Genomic DNA, 21,148 nt, shown 5'->3' on the forward strand with positions numbered 1-21,148 from the left:
GTCGTGAGAAGTTGGGAAATTATACTAATCATCCCTACCAAAACTTCCAGGAAAAAATCTTTAGCTTGACAGGAATTTAGTTCACAGGCTCTGAATAAGTTGTTCTTGGACATACAGAAGGACAGACACATTGCAAGGCCCAAGGCTACAATGAAATAGATGACGTGAGGGTGATTCTGTAGGTTCAAGTAGGACCTTATTTCCCTTTATTCCCAAATGCCTCCTCTACTTCTCCAATAGATTTTCTTTTCTTTCTTTGTTATTTGTTTTGCTTATGACTTGGTCTCTATTAAAAAGCAGAAATCTTATGGAGGAATACTTTTAGCTTTTTCCCAAAGGCTACTTTGAATAAAAAGGTATAAAAATAGACTGGTTTAATTTGCTCTGGCCTTAGATGATCTTGTTACTGAATGACTTCACAGACCAGGAATGGAAGAACCCATGAAACTTAGCCACATCTACCTGCTCCTATAGGAAACTAGACACAGACATGTTCATATTTAATCACCTTTGGAGATTAAGCCCTTGGTATAGGATTCATTGCTTTGTTTCACTTTCTAGAGATGATTTTGCTGGAGGAGACATGTGGTATGTCTGAGCTTTGCTCTGCTTCTTACACACTGTGAGACATAGGGCAAGTGGGTTTATTCTACTGGTTCTTATTTTCATCATCTTTAACAGGAGGAGAATGGATTGAATCCATAGATCTCAACTATAGGTGACATCCCCAGATTCTTGGGGCCCATCCCAGACCAATTGAGATTAATTTCAGAGTCTGGGCTTAGGGAATCTGTGTTTTTTAGAAAGCTCCCCAGTTGATTTTGATGCTCCTCAGGTTTGGTGGCCACTCTGGTGATCTTTGAGATCCTGCTGGCTCTGATGGACTGGGAGGCAATGTCTATGCTATTTATCAGTTTGCCATCTGGGATGGGAGAACACGGTTTGTTGCTAATGATAGCCAACACTGTGTTCCAATTAACTGCTTTATTTCTGCCAAATGCTGTGGTTTATTCACTAGTGAAGAGTTGTAATGATGGCCAATACACACTTAGTGCCATGTGCCAGGAAGTCCTGTTAATAGGTACTTGATATATATATATGAACTTGTTTGATCCCCACAACTGCTACTGTGAATATTATGAAGGTTTTATTATACCTGTTTTACAGATGTGGAAACTGAGGCACAAAGAGACTAAATAACTTGCTCATAGACCCACAGTTAATAAGTGGTGGGGCCAGGACTTGAACCTGAGCAGTCTGACTCAAGAGCCATGCACTGAGGCACTGTACCATATAGTCTCTCCATGGATAAGAAGTTGTCATTGGCTTTTATGCTTTTAATATGGATTTCCAGGCTGCTTGATTGGAAAGATGGTTGGACATCACACAACATAGGGCCACAGAGGGGCCACAGTTTTAGCAGGAGTTTCAGTAGTGTTGAAGTACCAGAAGACAAGGTAATGAAGTCATTAATGTGCTATATTTAATATAATTCATATAATCTTACATGAAGTGATACCTGTGGAACTAGCACTTTAAGAAATCCCACTGGCATCAAGATGACTAGAGGGCCAGGCAGCCAGCACCTTTAGGTTTTGGTATTTTTAGTTAAATTCACTTCACTAGTGATAATAACAGCTACCATTTGATGAATGCTTATTTTGTGCCAATCCCTGATTTTTACCAAAAGTCCTGTCCATCTCTATTTCACAGATCAGGAAACGGCAGCACTGAGAGGTTGTGTAAGTTGCCCATCATGCAAGTTAATACATCATGCAGTTAATTAATACAAGGCAGAGCCTGGGTTCGGTCGCAGCTCCCAGGCCTTTGGATGTAAGCCCACATACAGGACTGCCACACGCTGCCACCCATGCCTTGCTACTGCTGCTTCATTTCTGGAGCCTCACTGTTGTCCACCTGTACAGCTCCTTGGTGTGGCTGCAGCAGCCTGAACCTGCATACTTTAACTCCTCCCTCCATGCCGTCTCCATGCAGTGATGGAGTGAGTTTAAATGACTGGAAGAGGGCCCTGCAGCCACTTTCTGAACCTTGGGTTCCTCCTTGCTAGCTGTAGGAGGAAGAGGTGGCACTCTGTCTCTCATTTTTGTTTTTGTTTTGAGATAGAGTCTTGCTCTGTCACCCACGCTGGAGTACAGTGGCGCGATCTCCACTCACCGCAACCTCCATCTCTCAGGTTCAAGCAGTTCTCCTGCCTCAGCCTCCAGAGTAGCTGGGACTATAGGCAAGTGCCACTGTATCTGGCTAATTTTTGTATTTTTATTAGAGATGGGGTTTCACCATGCTTACCAGGCTGGTCTTGAACTCCTGACCTAGTGATGTGCCTGCCTCAGCCTCCCAAAGTGCTGAGATCACGGGCATGAGCCACCACGCCCCACCAGCACTCTGTCTCTCTTACCCTCAGTCTCTAGGGATGGGTGTTTGCTCAACCTCACCGGCATGCTGGCCACAACCCATTTTCTTAGCTTAGTGTGTACCTTACATCCCCTCATTTTCTTGCCAAAGACTAATAATACCAATTTGCAGGGGGGAAATGTGGCTAGAATTTATTTCAGACTTTACCCTGGCTTCAAGAATTAAAAAAAGAAAACCACTAGACCCGTCCTCAGGAGAAATTGGAAGCCACCAGTATTAACTGCCAGATCTAATGTAGTGAGGGAGGAAGAAGCAATGCTGGGAGTGAGGACCTACTTTTACACAAGACAGACAGGACTTTGAGACCAGGATGTTATGGAAAGACTGTTTTCAGTTCAGTATTTAATTGCTTGTTTTGACTATGGGGAATCTTTTTTTTCTCCTCATGTTCTAAAGATTTCAGGTAAGTTTTCTCATATAAACTGAGAATAAGAATTTTTATTTTTATCAGAAAATGCTGGCTGTGCAAACATAGATCAGTTGCAGTTTATGTCATTCAGCAGAATGTAGTGTGTATGTGTGAGTGAGAGCGTGTGTGTGTGTGTGTGTGCGCGCACACACGCATCTCTGTTACATACATGGGGGCAGTACGACTGCCTCTGTCAATGTGAATAATTAGATCAGACCACATCCATCAAACCACAAAATTTAAGACCTGACTCTGTGTTAGGCTTAAACTGTCACATAAGGCAAGTTTTATTGTTTAAGCAGGGAAAGTTTCAACTTGGCTTCTCTGTTTCTCTAATCCAAGCACAACTGAGATGAGGAGATAGCCTGTGTTTGAGTAACTGATTTTTTGTGTGCTCTTTGAGACAATGGTAATAATAATGCCTTGCCTTCGTATGGCTCTTACCAGTTGGCAGAGCCCATCTGCATACTTTGAGTTTTACAACACCCATGTAAGATAAGCTGGAGAGAGATTAATTTGTTCATTATGGCTGAGGGAATAGAGATTCAGAGAGGTTAAGCAGTTTGCACAAGGTCACACAGCTAGTAAATAGTAGGGCTGAAAGCAAATGTGTTTATAGTATTTGTGAGTCTCATATTTCCTACCCTAATTTATAAAGACCTTTCCAGTCACTTCTATATTTCTGTTAGCCTTCCTGAATGACTCTTGTGTAATCACTCAGAGTGTGTTTTCAAAGTAATGTGCATGTTATGGGCTCATTTTCATGAATGTAATTTATTTTATGATGGCTTTTTAGATATCTGTTTCCTTCTCTCCAATCCTTGATGAATTCCTTGAGAGTGGGGACTTAAATTTCCTTTCAGTTGCCTCAAAATAACAAATACTATGTTCGTTTCAATAAATATTGACTGATGTGGTTTTGTAGTCCACAATGCTACTTAGAACCCCCTTAAGTAAAAAGAACCAAAATATATTAGGTACCTGCCATATGCTGAATACTTCACTAGCTACTCTACAGATTGCACCTTGATTGACTTTTCACACAGCCCATGGAGTAGATATTGTCTTTATTTTGAAGGAAGTTTGGAAAAGTTGAGAGATTTACCTAAGATGCCCCAGCTAGTAGGGGCAGGGTTACGATGTGAATCCAGTTCTTCTGCCTCTAACATGTTTGTACCCTTTTCCTTTTTAAAACAAAGGCGGTATCTTTAAAAACAAAGGCTGAAAATATGTTGCTAAGAATTTCTTACGACAAATCTTGAGCCCTCATCGCTCTGTTTCAGTGAATTCACTCTCAGCCTGGGTTCTTTTCTGACCTGAGTCATATATCCTTCTCTCTGTTTGGTTCTACTCTACCTGGACCCTTGTCTGATTCTACTTGTCATAGCTGTCTGATTTTTCATAGCCACATGAGCCTTGGTTAAGTATGACTGGCCATCTTGACTTACTTCATACCTCCGTTTCATTTGGCTTTTTCCGTGGAAAGTATCATATCCTTTCTCATAGAACAATTATTCAAGTACTTGTCTTGATTAACATCCTTCCACATTGTGAGCTTTTAGGGAATTGGAAATTATTCTACTTACACTTTAATCATTGGAGCATCTAGAACAGTGTCTCTTGTGCATAGAATGAACACACTAAATGTTGAGTGAATTAAATTGAGTCAAGAGAAGCTGAGTGGTTCCTAGAAAAGTCAGTGGTGCCAATGTGTGGCTTCTGTAGGGAGCCATTGAATAGTCTGAGAAGAGCTGGTGATGTTCCACTAAGCTAGTGCCTATTGTGTGTGTTTACCGGAGTGCCTGAGTGGTGTTCCATTTCTATGGACCTGTACTAAAACAACTAGCCAGGAAATGATAAATATGTAACTTGCGCGATGCCATTACCCCATCCCACACCTGAGACAAACGATACTCTTCAGTCATAGTACTGTTCCTGCACAGTACTCCAGACATACATTACCAAGCAATTAAAGGTGAGATTTAAGAAAATGTATTTGCTGCTCTTGTGTTGGTCTACCTAGGGGGACTGTGTATGTGTGTTTAAGCTTGATGGTAACATACGGGAAGGCCAGAGCTTCACCATCAAGCTTAAACACACACGCACATACACTGTTAGCTTTATGTCCATTGACACCCAAACTTGATCTTCTGATTGGTGAGAAAGCAAGATCTAAAAGGAGGGAAAGTCACACAGTAGTGTGAGTGTACTTAATGCCACTGAATTGTATATCTAAAAATGCTACACTGGTAAATTTCATATTACATATGTTACCACAATTTTTAAAAAAATGAGATGTAAGTCCCAAATATTTGGGTTAACAGTTGTCTGGCTGAGCAGTAGGGATGGGCAGAGATTTGAGGAGAATGGAGGTATAGTTCCCATTTTTCTCTCCATGACATTCTCATATTCTCAACAATTTCCTAAGCCTACAGCAAATCTGTATTATGATCTGAGGTGTATCTGTTAAACTAAATTTCTGGCTCTTAAGATCGAACTGTACAGGGAATAGTCAATAAATATTTCTTGGTTTTGGTAATGGTCAAATATAGGCTGGATACATGCATCCTACTAGGTTAGCCATTATTGATTATCCAGAATAAATGCAGTTGCCTCGTTTCTACACTATACCATATTGGTAGTATATATATATATATCTTCCATGTGATATTCAGCTTATGTAAGTCATACAATATTAATCTTGTCAACCTAAATAACAAACAGACAGGTATACTCTCTGAAAGAAAATGATATTTATTTGGGAATAGGCATTGCAGTAGGAACACACATGCCATAGTAAACTATGTGCGTATTCAGGGAGGTGAAGGAAGACAGATATTTTTAAAGGAAAAGTGAGAAGGGTTATTTAATTGTTTTGAGATTATTATTCTTGTGCACAAGAATGAAAAACAAGGGTGGCACCAGTCTGAGGTTAGACAGGCAGTTGCTGGGCAGATGTCCTCACAGAAGTACTTTTATGTGTATATGTGTGTGTGTATAAGGTTACAACAGTTTTTGTGCAAAGGTTGTGTTGTTTTCAGAGTCTATTGTGACAGCTCTTGTTATCAGGCATTTTTATGTGTCCCTCCCTTCATGACCCTCCCCAGCTCTACTTGTCAGAGTCTTAAACACAAGTGACTCCATTTTGATTCTAACTTTCACATTCCTCCCTTTTGATCAGGATCTTTCTCCAAAAGCATTGCTGATCGGTCATCCTTAGGTTGTGATTGTCCCTTAGTGCTGTGATGGACCTGTCCTGGTGCAGTCTAATCTGGTCCCACATCAGAGGGAAGTGATTGGTGACTAGTAGTCTGTGTCAAGACCCTTTTAGCTATATTTGAGTAACAAGAAAGGTTTGGAGGGAGTGGTTTGCAGGATAGATCTACCTAGAGTTCATTAAGTTCAATTTCATTTGTTCTGTAGTCATTAGCTATAGTTTCAAAGTCCTGGGCCAGTATCATCCTGTTAGAAGTTGTACTTCTGCAGAAACTGAACAAGCAAGAGGTACAAAGTTTAAAAAGGAAAATACAAAGTAAAATTAATAGTACTATGACAGTCCCAGTTCACATGGTTTTGAGCAGGTGTCCCCAGACTTTTTACACAGGGGGCCAGTTCACTGTCCCTCAGACCGTTGGAGGGCCGCCACATACTGTACTCCTCTCACTGACCACCAATGAAAGAGGTGCCCCTTCCTGAAGTGCGGCGGGGGGCCAGATAAATGACCTCAGGGGGCCGCATGCGGCCCACAGGCCATAGTTTGGTGACGCCTGGTTTTGAGCCATGAACCTAGGCTTAAAAGCAACTAATTGCATCAATCGAATGACCATGGGCAATTAGATGAGACGTTGTAACCCTGTGACATGTTTTCTTATTTTATATATATGGATCTCAACTTTCCCAGAAGAATTTGTACAGCTACAGCATATAGTATTAGTAATAGCACAGGTACTTTCTTATGTAACCAATAATATAGAGCAACAAGAAATATAGAGTGATTTTTTTCATCTGGTATCCCATGATTGGGTTGAATTAAAGCAGAGAGTGAGCAACAGTTGCCTTAGGGATGCATCTACAATCACTCACTGCATGGACTAAAAGATCTCCTAGGTTCAGGTGGTTAAGTTACCAGGGGGAGCTACTGGTTGTGAAATTGCAATTACATCATTAACCTGTTAAGTGAAAAAGGGGGGCAAAAGTCTGTTATATGGAGTCTTGTCATGACGTCTTAGGAAAAGCTGCCCACAGCATAAATATCAATTTCTTGTCCTGGTTTGCAGCCCAAAAGTCTCCGTTTATTGTATTGAACAGTTTGATGAACTCTTACTGTGGTCCACACATCAGGCATGATATTTGTCCCTTAAAATTTTTTTAGTTTCAGCTTGTAGGACTTTAGGAACAGAACAGCTTCTGTTTTTAATAATTCTCTGGGAGAGTTGGATTGGTGGATTCTAGAAAAATTCAGGATCTAGTCCAATCTATAGTTAGATAATAAGAACTTGAAAACAGTGCGCAGGACTTCACTCTAATAACAGGTGTATTATAGCATTTCTTTGGAAATAAAACTTTTTTTTTTTTTTTTTTGAGATGGAGTCTCACTCTGTCACCCAGGCTGGAGTGCAATGGCATGATCTCGGCTCACTGCAAACTCCACGTCCCAGTTCAAGTGATTCTCCTGCCTCAGCCTCCTGAGGAGTTGCGATTACAGGCATGCACCACCATGCCTGGCTAATTTTTGTATTTTTAGTACAGCCGGGGTTTCACCATGTTGGTCAAGCTGGTCTTGAACACCTGGCCTTGTGATCCACCCACCTTGGCCTCCCAAAGTTCTGGGATTACAGGCATGAGCCACAATGCCTGACTGGAAATATAACCTTTTATCTTTATGTTGATCACATAGGAAGCTCAGATTTAAAATATATTTAGGCTAGGAAGCCAGATCAAGGCATAATTCTGATTTTACCTACGATTTCTATCACGAAATGGCCATTTTTACTCACTCAATCTAAGACTGGGAACCCTAGAAGCCAGGCATTTTAAGCACATTCTCAAATACGATATTCCAGTCAATGCCTTGGTAGTATAACCAATGTTTCTAATTGTATCCTTTTATAAAAAGAGCAAATTTTCATGGGAACACTATGATTTTATTTTTTAATGTATATTTTAAAATGTATCCATTTACCTACAGGACAGGAAATCTCTTCATCTGCCTTTTTGTCACCCGCTTTTTTGCCCTCTCATTGCCATGTGTCACTTCTTTTAGGAAGCAGCATGGCCTGAGAATAGCGTACAGACTTTAACTGGACAGCTCCTTCACTCACTCACTGTGTCAACCTTGTTTACCTTTTCTGAGCATCAATTTCTTTCTCTGTAAAAATGTAGGCGATGCAATAAAGCCTACCTCATAGAGTCCTTGTGAAGTGCAAACTAGCCAGTAGATATCAAGTTCCTGTCACCACACCTACTGGCCTGCAGTAGGTGCTAATGTAACACATTCTAGTTCCCTTCTTGCCCCTCCTCCTCCTCTCTTATTCCATTGCACCACGTTTGCCATAGTTGGGTTTTGTTATCAGAAGCAATTCTCTGCTAATGGACAGAGGGCAAGGAGCCCTCTTTGGCTGCACCGATATTCTTGAGGAAGACCAGTGTGTTTGCTTGCATACCAGTGCTCTTTTCAGAGTGATTTGGGTATAAAATCTAGTGAGTATGAGAGTGGATTCTTTTTGCGTGTATGTTCGCTTGTCAATCCTGTTGGCAGAACTCTGCCTATATTCTTCCTTCAGGTTCTAGGAGACTGGGGACCATGGATATATTTCTTATGTTTACATGAGTTTTCTTTGAGAATTTTCAATTCATTCATTTAATTATTAATTCATTGGGTAAAAATATGTTGAGTGCTTACTATGTACCGGTACTCTGCTAAGTGCTGGGAGTACCATAGTCAACAAAACAAACCCACATCTGGAACTTATAACTAGTGAAATTCAGTTTGATGATTTAAAAACAAATTTAATGTAAGCATGTTCTGGACTCTCTGGGTGACCACTAATGCTGCTATGAGGTTTCAATGTCCACAATGACATGTGGCTGTTAGTGCCCTGGCAAAGGGCACAGATGAATCTAATTATAAATGATGCTTTATATCCAAGACCAAATGACAATACAAGCTAATATTTGTGACAATAAAGCTGCATGTAGAGTCAGAATGGAAGAAAGTGGATGGAGAGTTGAGTCATCACACAATACTCCATAGACTAGGGAGGCCAAACTTGGATGAACCAGGCTATGGTGTGGAAAGCTAATATTAACAATATGTTATGTAGCAGATTAATTAATGTGATTCATTTGGATTTTATTGGCTTTGTAGGTTTGTTTGTATTATGATCTATAAATTTATACTGGTTTTATAGCTATAAAAGAGCTTGAAACATAAGGTATTTATAATCTTACTATAATCTTTTTAGTTTACCCTTAGGAGGCCTGAGATAATTTTTTTACTGTAAAGGAGGTTAGTACCATCATTCAAGTGCAGAAATGTTGTTCCAGAGAAAAATTCACTACAGGTAAAATTCTATGTAAATATGAGCTGTTTGGCAAAAACTAGTTATAGCTTTGATTTATCAGAAATAATTTTTTAAAGGGTGGAAGAAAGGTTATCACCCTGGTTTTTACCCACCAAATCATTTCGTTTTATGTTTTGTAGTTGTGAGCTATTGTTTTTGTGTGGGTCATAACTGAATTGGCATGTGTTTAAGAATTTCTCATTAATTCTTGTAAAAGAATGAAATTAATCTCTTTCTTCCTTGCCGTGCCTCTCCACTTACCCTCACATATGTGAATGCGTGCCTGTGTGCCTCTCCTCTCACCCTCATGTGTGTGCATGTGTGCCCATGTGCCTCTCCTCTTACCCTCACGTGTGTGCATGCGTGCCTTTGTGCCTCTCCACTTACCCTCACATGTGTGCACGTATGCCCGTATGCCTATCCTCTTACCCTCACATGTGTGCATGTTCACTCGCACTCATGTGCCTTTCCACTTACCCGCATGTGTGTGCATGCGTGCCCATGTGCCTCTCCTCTTACCCTCATGTGTGTACATGTGTGTCCCCACCCATGTGCCTCTCCACTTACCCTCACGTGTTTGCATGTGTGCCTATGTGCCTCTCCTCTTACCCTCACATGTGTGCATGTGTGCTCACACTTGTGTGCCTCTCTGCTTACCCTCATGTGTGTACATGTGTGCCCACACCCATGTGCCTCTCCACTTACCCTCATGTGTGCATGTGTGCCCACACTCATGTGCACACACCCCCACAAACACTATATTCATCACTTACTCATTTTAGACCTGTCCTCACTATATACTGCTTTGTACAGGGTTTCAAGGTTTGTTTTAAAAAATCTTTTAGAATTCAAGGTTATGTGAGCCTACCCAGGGAGTATTAAACAATAATCATAAGTGATTATCTTTTTGTAATAGTGAGCATCTTCTACTGTGTAATATTGCAGTGTCTGATCTCTCCTTTAGACTCTAGGATCGGGGGCAGACTGAAGAGGTGGTTCTCTGTTAGAGACAGCAGGATGTAGGTTCATAGTGTGACCATCCGTCTATCCTCATTTGTCTGGCACTGTCCAGGTTTATGTCTGCTCTCTCAGCTTAATTGTTAATGATGCCTGCTTTCACTCTCAAGAGTATTTCATTTGGATGACAAATTATAAGGTTACTCTAGTTCACAAAGCACTCTGGCCTTATGGCCCTACTAGAGCCAAACAAAGACGCTGTTTCACAGTCTCACTTTAATCATTAATTCTCTTTCTTCATTTACTCTTAGCTATAGACCTATGTTTGAATTTATATGATTGAGAAATGTTTATGTATAAATGTATGGCAATAACCATGTACTTTTTGTAGTGTCTCACTTAGGGATTACTGCAAGTTTATAACAGAAAAAGCAGGGATTGGTCACTTTGGAGCAGTGATTGAGCTTCAGCAAAACATGTTGCAGTGTGAGCTGATCAGGACATTTCATATCCAGGAGTTCAAAGCCTTCAAACCCTATTACAATGAGCTTCTAAGATTCACACACATTCTTTCTTCCAATAATTAAAAGCAAAATTGCATTATCCTGTTCTGCCTAAAATAAAGGTATCATTGACTGGGGCTCAGAAGTTTTGGTTGTAACCTGCTATTTTGGATGATGGTTTTGTCTTTGTCAGAAATTTGTTATTTTGGTGTTCAACCTGAGGTTTTCAGCTAGTGATTGGGCTCAGATGGTGGTTTGTGGCAGAAGGCATGTGAACACAAGATGAGAAAACACGTTCCGATTCCTTTGGAGCTAACTGCCCCGTTTGCCTCTGGTTCTGGACATGTATCACCTGTCTTTTTCTCTTTAGCTATTTAGTTTTATCCTTACTACCCTCCCAGAGGACCAGGAGAAGGAAAGAAAGGGGAAAATTCCACATGTTTGTTCACTGCCAAACGTCTTTTGATAAGAAAGATGATTGAGTCTGTTTTGCATATTTTCATGGTCCTGTGTATGTGTGTATTTTTTTCGTTTGCCAGATTAAGCATATTCTGTTTTCTTGCATGTATTTTTGTATTTCTAAATATGTAGTGTTTTTCATTTTGTGAAATGTAGGCAGTCACTAAAATAAAAACTCCACTAGGGGAGACTCATAGCCTATTTTGTTTCCCAGTCTGTCCCCCAAGGCCTAAAGCAGTGCTTGGTACCAAGTAGGTGCTCAAAAATAATAAGAGTGAGTGAATAGCATGGAGACAGAAAGTAGATTAGTTTTTGCTGGGGTGGGAGATAGAAGAATGAAAGTGACTGCTAATAGGTCTGTGATTTCTTATGGAGGTGATGAAAATGTGCTGGATTAAGACAGTGGTGATGGTTGCAAAACCATGTGATCATACTAAGAATTAATACATTTTAAAAGGATTAGTCTGGTGGAATGTTAATTATATCTCACTTTTTTAAATTGCAAAAAGAGAATGCTAGAAAAAAGAAAGGAGAATATATAAATGCATTGTCATAGTTGGTGCTTAAAAAATATATCTTTGGGATCAATAAATGATTGTTTTTCCATACCAAATCTTCTAAGTAAATGTTTCTCTCAAAACTTGGTGTGTGTGTCACTGATTGTGTGCCTTGATGGTTATCTGGTTAAAAAATCTTTGAATTTAGGAAGTTGCAGTTGCCCTAGAGCCTGAGCATTGTTTGCTATTAAAGGGGGTTGGAATACAGGGGGAAATATAGTAGAGTATCTTTGGGAAAGTAGTTTTGTTTATGAGTCAGAAATACGAGTAAGCACCTGTCTATTGAGATTGGTGGATTCAAGCACTGTCAAAGGAGACTGCAATGTGATGTTTTTTGAACATTTTTTAAATATGGAGGAGATACCGCTGTCAGAGGCAGTCTCAGTTCAGATCTTTCCAACTCTTTTATTCTATGCTCTTGTTAAATCAGTTTAAAGTCCCTGTGAATCTATTACTCTGCAGAGAGCAAAATCTGTCAAAACAGATTAATACCATCGCTTGAAACATTTAGCTGTACTAGGACAACTAATCTGCAAGGATTTGTCAGAATTCATGTAATTTACCCACTTAATAGTTGCCAACATGTAGTTATATGGTCCTTCAAGTCAGCAAAGGCAGGTTATGGTGCTGGGAATGGTTTTACATCCTCTTTAGTACAAGGTCATGTAGACTTCTAAAAATATATCTTCCTATATTTCAGGCAATTTTCTTGTATTTTCTCTCAAAAAATAGGTACGATATTAGTTTGAAAAGAGGGCTTACTATCACGTGAATACTAACTAGTATTATCTTTATTGTATCTGAACTATGTTGAGAGAAATAAGAAACTGACCTCCTGATCAAAAAGAGAGTTTAAGACTCTTTAGGCTTTGGAACAGGTTAACTTCTTGTATTTGAAACTTTTCCTGAAAGACAACTATTCTATCTTGTTTACAATAAATAAGTGATCTCAGTAGCTTGCATCCTTGTTTGTTATTAAAATATGTGAATCTGCTGCACATGCTCTCTGCTGCACATACTCCCGTATTATCAACTTCCAGTTGGAAGATAAATTAACATCCCTATTTTATTTTATTTTTTGATTTATTTTATTTTTTTGAGATGGATTCTCCTTCGTTGCCCAGGCTGGAGTGCAATGGCACATCTCAGCTTACTGGAACCTTCGCCTCTTGGGTTCAAGCGATTCTCCTGCCTCAACGTCCTCAGTAGCTGGGATTATAGGTGTGCACTTCCACACTGGGCTAATTTTTGTATTTTTAGTAGAGACAAGGTTTCACCATGTTGGCCAGACTGATATCGAACTCCTGACCTCAGATGATCCACTTGCCATAGCCTCCCAAAATGCTGGGATTACAGGAGTGAGCCACCACACCTGGTCAACATCCCTATTTTAAAAATGAAGAAACTTGCCTAAAGTTGCTCATAGCTGATAAGTGGTCAAGCTAGACTTGGGCTGTCACCATTGGGTTGCTTTCTCATAAAGCGTTTCTGCTTACGTCTTTTCAAACTCTCACAAGAACTATGCCACTCCCATTTTACAGATGAGGAAGCAAAAGTTCAGAGTCACATAGCTGCTAAGAGACAGAAGCCAGACTTGAAGTAATGTCATCTTGTCCTAAACCATGGTGCTGTTTCTGCAGAATCACCTTCACTATAGTCAGTGGAAATCGTTTTTGGCCATAGCCTGTGCTCTCCCTGCCTTCTTTATATTTCCATGAAGACAGAAAGAGAGGAGTTAACAGGGGTCCTAATTTTTATGAGAGACACAGTTGTGAAATAGCCTCTTTTCCTTGCCATTACCAGGGAGGCAACAGTTGAGAAAGAAGGGAGTATAGTGGCTGCTCCCCTTAGACCAGCATGTTAGTGTGGAGAGCTTTGGTCGTATTTCTGGGTGTGAGATGAGGGCTGTAATCAGATCAGATATTTGCAGAAATGCTGCCAGGCAAAGTGAACCTTTGACTTATTTTGGATCAGTGTTATTAAAACTCATGAAGTCCCAGAAAAGAAACTTACGTTGGCCTCCTGATCATCCTCTCCTTTCTAATGAATGTGCTGCTTCTTAACAATTTGGTGGTCATAGACTCCTTACAGTAGTGGTTCTCACACTTCAGTCTGCATCAGAATCCTCTAGAGGACTTGGGAAAATACAGACCTTTAGGCCCAACCCCCAGAGATTCTGATTCAGAAGGTCTGCACAGTGTCTGAGAATTCACAGTTTTAACACATTTCTGGGTGCTACTGGTGCTACTGGTCTAGGGGCCATACTTTGAGAACCAGTGTTTCAGAGAATTTTGATGAAATCTCTGTAATCTCTCCTTCGGTAGATACCAGCTTGATGAATTATTAATTTTTGAATTATCAAACTTTGGCAAGCTGGTTTAAATGTGCTGGTAAGTGGTTTGGCATTGGAGGGAATATGTGGGAGTGTATTACCAAACAATTTGAAATTGGTTTGGTGAGTCAGTTAGGAGCAGCACCTGGGACATTGTGGGAACTCCTGGGTCCCTTTGAGGACCCAGAGGGAACACTGACTGTTGTGGGTGAGTTGTTAAAAATGCTTGAAACCATTTCTAGTATTTGCAGTGTTGTTAAAGGCAATGACTAAAAGACCTTTTCAAATATTGACATTTGAAATGAAATGCAGTTGTATAATGTATGCAATTAAATGAACCTGTTTTTTAAATTGAGGTAAAAATATGTAATATAAAATTTACCATTTTAGCCATTATTAGCTGCACAGCTCACATTGTTGTGCAACCATCAGCACCATCTGACCTCAGTGCTCTTCATCTTATAACCTTGAAACTCCAAACTCATTAAACAACTTCCCCTTTCCCTCTCCTCTTAGCCCCTGGCAACCACCAATTCTTTCTGCTTTATAAATTTGACTACTCTAGCTTCCTCACATAGGTGGAATCATACAGTATTTGTCCTTTTGTGACTGATTTAGACTCATTTTTGAAGAGACTTTGAAACAGTTATAAAATGCAGTAAAAATAATCCTAACTATTAAGGGAATATAAACTAAAGAAAGCACTTGAAAACAAAATCAAGTTAGAAAGCTTGCTCTTTGAACTTTTGAGAGTCTTCCTTCCTCGTGCACTATAACTTGAAATCCATTTCTTGGTGTATTCCAGGCCCAGGGCTGGTCTGGACACCTTTTCCCTCTCCCCACAGATGGATCTTCCTTCCTATTCCTGTAAGAACCTCGTCCTCTTGTAGCCCCTGAGGCAGAGCTGGGTCTTGAGCCCCAAACATCATCTGTTTATTCATTCAGTAGATACAGGTGCTGTTCAAGATGCGGGGACCTAGAGGAGAGCCACATTCCCTCTGCTTCCTTTCACACCCCTCTTCCATCACCTTAGAGAGTCTACTGGGGACCCTGAGAGACTCAAGCAAGGGCTGCACCCCTCAATTACCTGCCCATCCACAGTGAGGTGTGCTGTGTAAAGTAGATTTCTCAGTTGATAAAGCTTACAACTTTAAATGTCTTTTAAAACTTTTCTTCCTGTAATGTGTCAGTCCTTTCAACCTCAAGCAGAATGTACCAAACAATTTAATCTTTCCTCCATAACCAAGGTCTGTGTTGCACTGTAAATATTGATTTGTGCTCCCATTAACTGGCTGAGAGCTGCTGCATGTAATTCAACAGCCACTGCCGTTTCAGCTGTCACTTTTCAAGGTATCTTCACATCCTCTTCTAATCTGCTAGTTTTAGGAAGATCTATTTAAAAAATCTGACACTCCAAGCCTTCAACCAGTTGACTGAGCTGAAGATAGATTGCAACAGAAGATAGCTCATGTCCTTTACTATCTGCCCTCTGCTTCTAGATTTATAGAATTCCCAATATTTAGTTGGACATGTGGCACCAGAATAGGGAAGGTTGCATTTCCCTTCCCCCGCTTGCAGCTATATGTAGTCAACACAACAAAGTGCTAGTCAATGAAATGTAAACAGAATGCAGCATCTACCGAGGAGAGGGGTGTCTTTTTAAAGGATGGTGTGCACCCTTCTTTCTATTAGTAACATGGTTGGAACATGATTGTGATGGCTGGAGTTCCAGCTTGGATGCAAGTCTAAGCTGTCTGGTTGCATAGAACTGGCACTACCACACTAGCAATAATCTGGATTTTTATATAAAAGAGAAATAAACATATATCTTGTTCATTCACCATGAGTTTGTGTCTTGGTTACCTGTAGCTAAATCTCTTCCTAATGAATACACAGATAAATCAGATGAAGGGATTTAGATGCCTGAAAAGAATAAAAGTTCCACATTAGTGGTTAAATGAAAACTGTCAGCAGAAGGCCGGGCGCGGTGGCTCAAGCCTGTAATCCCAGCACTTTGGGAGGCCGAGGCGGGTGGATCACAAGGTCAAGAGATCAAGACCATCCTGGTCAACATGGTGAAACCCCATCTCTACTAAAAATACCAAAAAAAAAAAAAAAAAAAATTAGCTGGGCATGGTGGCGCGTGCCTGTAATCCCAGCTACTCAGGAGGCTGAGGCAGGAGAATTGCCTGAACCCAGGAGGTGGAGGTTGTGGTGAGCCGAGATCGTGCCATTGCACTCCAGCCTGGGTAACAAGAGCGAAACTCTGTCTCAAAAAAAAAAAAAAAAGAAAGCTATCAGCAGAATCCCAACATATAAATAGATAAAAAGTGCCAGGCACAGTGGCTCACACCTATAATCCCAGGGATTTGGGAGATCAAGGCAGGGGGGATTACTTGAGCCCAGGAGTTCAATACCAGAATGGGCAACATAGCAAGACTGTCTACAAAAAATTTAAAAATTAGCAGGACATGGCTGTTCATGCCTGTAGTACTAGCTACTTGGGAGGCTGAAATGGGAAGATCCCTTGAGCCAAAGAGTTAAAGGTTACAGTGAGCTATGATCATGCCACTGCACACCAGCCTGAATGATAGAGCGAGACCTTGTCTCCAAAAAGGTGGGGTGGCGGGTGCAAAAAACAAAGCAATAAAGAAGTCACTCTGATTGGGTGGGGGTGTCCAGAGTCCAATTAGTTCATCATTCCCTCCCCTCTGAAGCATCTCTGATTGTTAATTGCTATAGAGCACAGTTTGAACACAGTTTAAAAACTGGTGTGCCTGATCTGAAGGTCTCTTCCAGAGCTTAGAGCTTAGGTCCTGAAAGAGCCACCCCTTGGACTGTAATTACTATAATTGTTGAGCTCCCTCTGGGTGTCTCCTTATGCATCCTGCTACTATCATTTACCACCATCCTAGGGGGATCCAGGATATTTAGCCTCACTGTGTATATAACTAGACTAAGCAACTTCAAACATCTGAAAATCATCTATGAGCTCATAAATAAACAAAACAATCCTATCCTTGAGTACAAAACGAAACAGTTACCACGAAGATGATAGCCTTTTCTTCATGGGAGACATGGAGCCACTCTCAGATTGACAATAATGGATATAAATCGTATATGAGTTAGATATCCACTAGAATATTTCTTGAAGAGTGACATAGTCCCAAGCCATAGAGAACAGTGTGGGATAGACAATCTCAGAGATCTATGCCATTCTGTCAACTATGATTACATTAATAAGCAGGAAAATGCACGTTAGGAACTAGTTGGATTTTCTTCAGTATGCTTTCGATATTGCCCCTAAGCACAGATTACCATGGAAACTAAACTAGAAGATAAGTCAAAGGAGATTGAAAATATTAAATATCAAGTATTTCTTTGACTTATTGACTGCTTGATGTTAGCATTAGACTTCAGACCAGGCGGCAATATTACAGACATTACCCAGGCACTCAGGGGCAGCTTTCACATAAAGTTCATTTGAGTCTCAGTTTTTCGTCTCTTCATTGGCAGTATCATTACCTCAAAAGTGAACTAACTATAACAATACATGTATGTACAACCTGTATTTTGTTTTGGGTAATATTTGTAATAGTTTTCATGAATTGACGGTTTACTTTGTGCCAACCTTTGTATCAAGTACTTCATACCACATTTTTCATTTAATTCATACAATTACATTGTAACTGTTAATATCTCATTTGACAGGTGAGAAAATTTGTGTCCAGAGAGGTTTGGTAACACCAGTAACAGCAAATCATTATTCTGTCCTCTTATCAGGCTCCAAATACTGTTCTTAACTATCACTTCTTCACCAGAAAGTGATATATAATTGGTTTGGGTAACGACTACTCATCAGAAAAGAATTGCAAATGTTAAATGGAAAGCATTTCAGAATTCTTTAGGCTGTCAGTCATGTGAACATTTTCTGTTAGGGTTTTGTTCATATTCTCACCAGGAATCCTCAGTCAGGTTGTTAATATATATTATTATAATCACCACTTATAATCATATGGTCATATTATGCCCAAGTGTATTGTATTCACCACAACCACCCTTCCTCCGTAATGTCATCCAAATTTTATGTCATTCTTCTCTTCTCTCACTCCCTGATTCTCTTCACATTCCTTAGTTTACCTTTCTTCTTATCACCTGTTTCGTGGGAAATAGTAACCTCAATAGATAAGGAGGACTGTTTGTCCAAGAGCTGGTTTGACATGTTGGCTCACCAGAGGAGACTGGGGCCCAAAACTTAATTAAACACCTAGGCTTCTTGTCACTCAAGTGTGGTGTGCAGAACAGCAGCATCAGTGACACCTGGCAAACTCTTGGTCCCTAACCAAACCTACTGCATCATAATCTGCATTTTAAAGACATACCCTAACCCCGTGATTTTAGGTACATAGAAGTTTGAGCAGCATGGTTCTTTTCTGTTACTGCAGCCATGATATGACACAGATGGTCCCAGAGCCTGTTCACAAGGGGAAAAGATGGGCAGAACCGGTAGGAAGACCCAGAGCCTGTGGCCTAACTCAGGGATATAAGCCAAAAGGAGGAAAGAGCCAAGACTTGTTCCCAACATGAATAAAGAAAACCTATGGCATATAACATCAGAAGATCCAACAGCAGAGGTGTTGTTCAAATGTAATAAAAACACATTCAGTCCAACTTGGAATCTATAGAAAGTCAAATAAAAGTTGAGTAATCAATGTCACAAGAGTCATTTAAGGGCAGTCACTTAAGAGAGCTTCACTGAACAAATTTCACAAATAATCCTTCAGGGATGAAAAATGCTGATAAAAGATTTCCTTTTTGAAAAGTGATTTTGAGAATTTCCTTAATTTTGTTTTAATCCTGGACCTCTTATCTACTTTGGCTTTCATTGGCATCAATGGGAGTGCGAAAGAATTGACCTCACTTGAAAGTTCCTTTCAGCAAATGGTCAAAGCTTTTTTTTCTGCTTCATTGTTTTCTAAACTAGTGCATAAAAATAATACTTGTGCTTCAGGCTTGTGCTGGCAACTTTAACCTCCTGTAATTTCCTGAGCCACATATTATATCTGTTTTCTGCTTACACATGAACCTCAGCTCTCACTGCCTCAGGGTCTCCTTCATGTTCTTTTGGCCCCTTGTTGATGGTTGTTTGATAATTCTTACGGTTATAATTCTTTGAATATCTTTTCAGTTATGATTGGATGAGGTCTAAGCAAGTGAAATATCACACATTGCATTTTTTCTGTCAAAGCAACCCCATATCATATATGCATGATAGTGTGGTTGCTGATTTAAAAACCAATTCTAGAAGTAAAAGTGTCATGTTTCCCAGAGATTATAAATAACTAGACACAGATAAGCACAGGTGCATTTATATCAGCCTCCAAATACTCTGATAAGAAGAAATACAGTTTGTTGTTTGACTTTCAAAGGGTAAATTTTTAAAGTGTAACTGAAATGTGACTTTTGGCTTTGTATTTAAAAGCATTATCTTTGGAAAATATTATGATAGAATAAGGTATAGACACCGTAAAGCCAAAGGTTAGAGTCTTCTAACAGTGATAATTACTTTGCAATGTTTGAATGAATAGCAAGTTTCTTATATGGCATTTTATAATACTGCTTTATTGCAGAAGCTTTTATCATTTTACCTCATTTAATTTGGTAAAATGATATAACATTCCTATGTATATAGAAAACCTCAGTTTCTATAATGTATTCAGTCATGTTTACAGTTCAGTTTTCAGGTTCAGGAAAATTTTATTTCTAATGATATGAAGAAAAGCTTATACAAGAAATTACTTCTGTTTTTGTTTTTTCAAATAAAGACAAGAGGTTTAGTTGACTCACAGTTCTGCATGGCTGAGGAGGCCCCAGTAAACTTACAATCATGGTAGAAGGGGAAGCAGGCATGTCTACATGGTGGCAGTCAAGAGAAGAGTGAGCACGTGAGAGAGTAGGAAAGACTGTTGTTTATAAAACCATCAGATCTTCTCAGAAACCACTTACTTTTAAAACATTTATTTATTTATTTATTTATTTTTAAAGAGATAGGGGTCTTGCTCTGCTGCCCAGGCTGGAATGTAGTGGCATGATCATAGCTCACTTTAACTTTGAACTCCTGGCTCAAGGGATCCACCCATCTCAGCCTCCCAAGTAGCTAGAACTACAGGGACTCAACACTCTGCTAATTTTTAAATTTTTTTGTAGAGGCAGGGTCTCACTATGTTATCCAGGCTGGTTTCAAAATCCTGGCCTTAAGCGAGCCTCCTGCATTACCCTCCCAAAGCACTGGAATCACAAGTAGAGCCACTGCTTCTCGTCCAGAAAACACTTCCTTTGGTACAGAAATTATGAGCTTCGTGATCCATAACAATGAAGACATCATAAAATATTGTAACTCTAAGATATGGAGGGACTTCAGTTTCCTGTTCAGCATTCTAACAAGGGTAATTTAAGTAAATGACTTTCTAATTATTGAAAATGATGAAAGCATCTGTAGGAAAAAAATCACTTTTATTATACAAGCAAGAAAACATAACACAGTTAAATAGATTTCATCAATGATAAGTAAGGAGAGGACCAGTCATTGCGAGTAAAAGGGCCCATCCTATCAATGTCAGCTTAGGAAACAAGGATGTCTTGAAAACCTGACCTGTTGACACTGGACATGTATTTAGGGGAGAAAACAGATTTTTTTTTCTTTTTTTCAGATTCTTAGCTGAGACACTTTTCTGAAAACAAAAATCAGGTTAACAAAAGAAAAGCATGCAAAAGTTTGTTAACATGCGCTTTACCCATCACATGGGAAAGGCCTCTGTTCAAAAGCATTCTCTCTCAAGGCAGTGGCTTAGGGGTCTTGCTTTAGAAGTATTTTAACCAAGCTATCAATCCTACATAGTGACAAGACAAAAGAGAGAACAGTTGTGGTTTTTAAA

General features: G+C 39.8%; 1 protein-coding gene across 5 annotated transcripts in view; it reads left to right on the forward strand.

Annotated features, from left to right (window-relative positions):
* The window catches only part of APBA1 (amyloid beta precursor protein binding family A member 1), a 205,841-nt gene that overhangs the window by 45,555 nt on the left and 139,138 nt on the right, over positions 1–21,148 (forward strand). The window lies entirely within an intron of this gene.

Source organism: Saimiri boliviensis, chromosome 2 (genome assembly GCF_048565385.1).
Source record: "Saimiri boliviensis isolate mSaiBol1 chromosome 2, mSaiBol1.pri, whole genome shotgun sequence".
In the NCBI taxonomy this organism is placed as follows: domain Eukaryota; kingdom Metazoa; phylum Chordata; class Mammalia; order Primates; family Cebidae; genus Saimiri; species Saimiri boliviensis.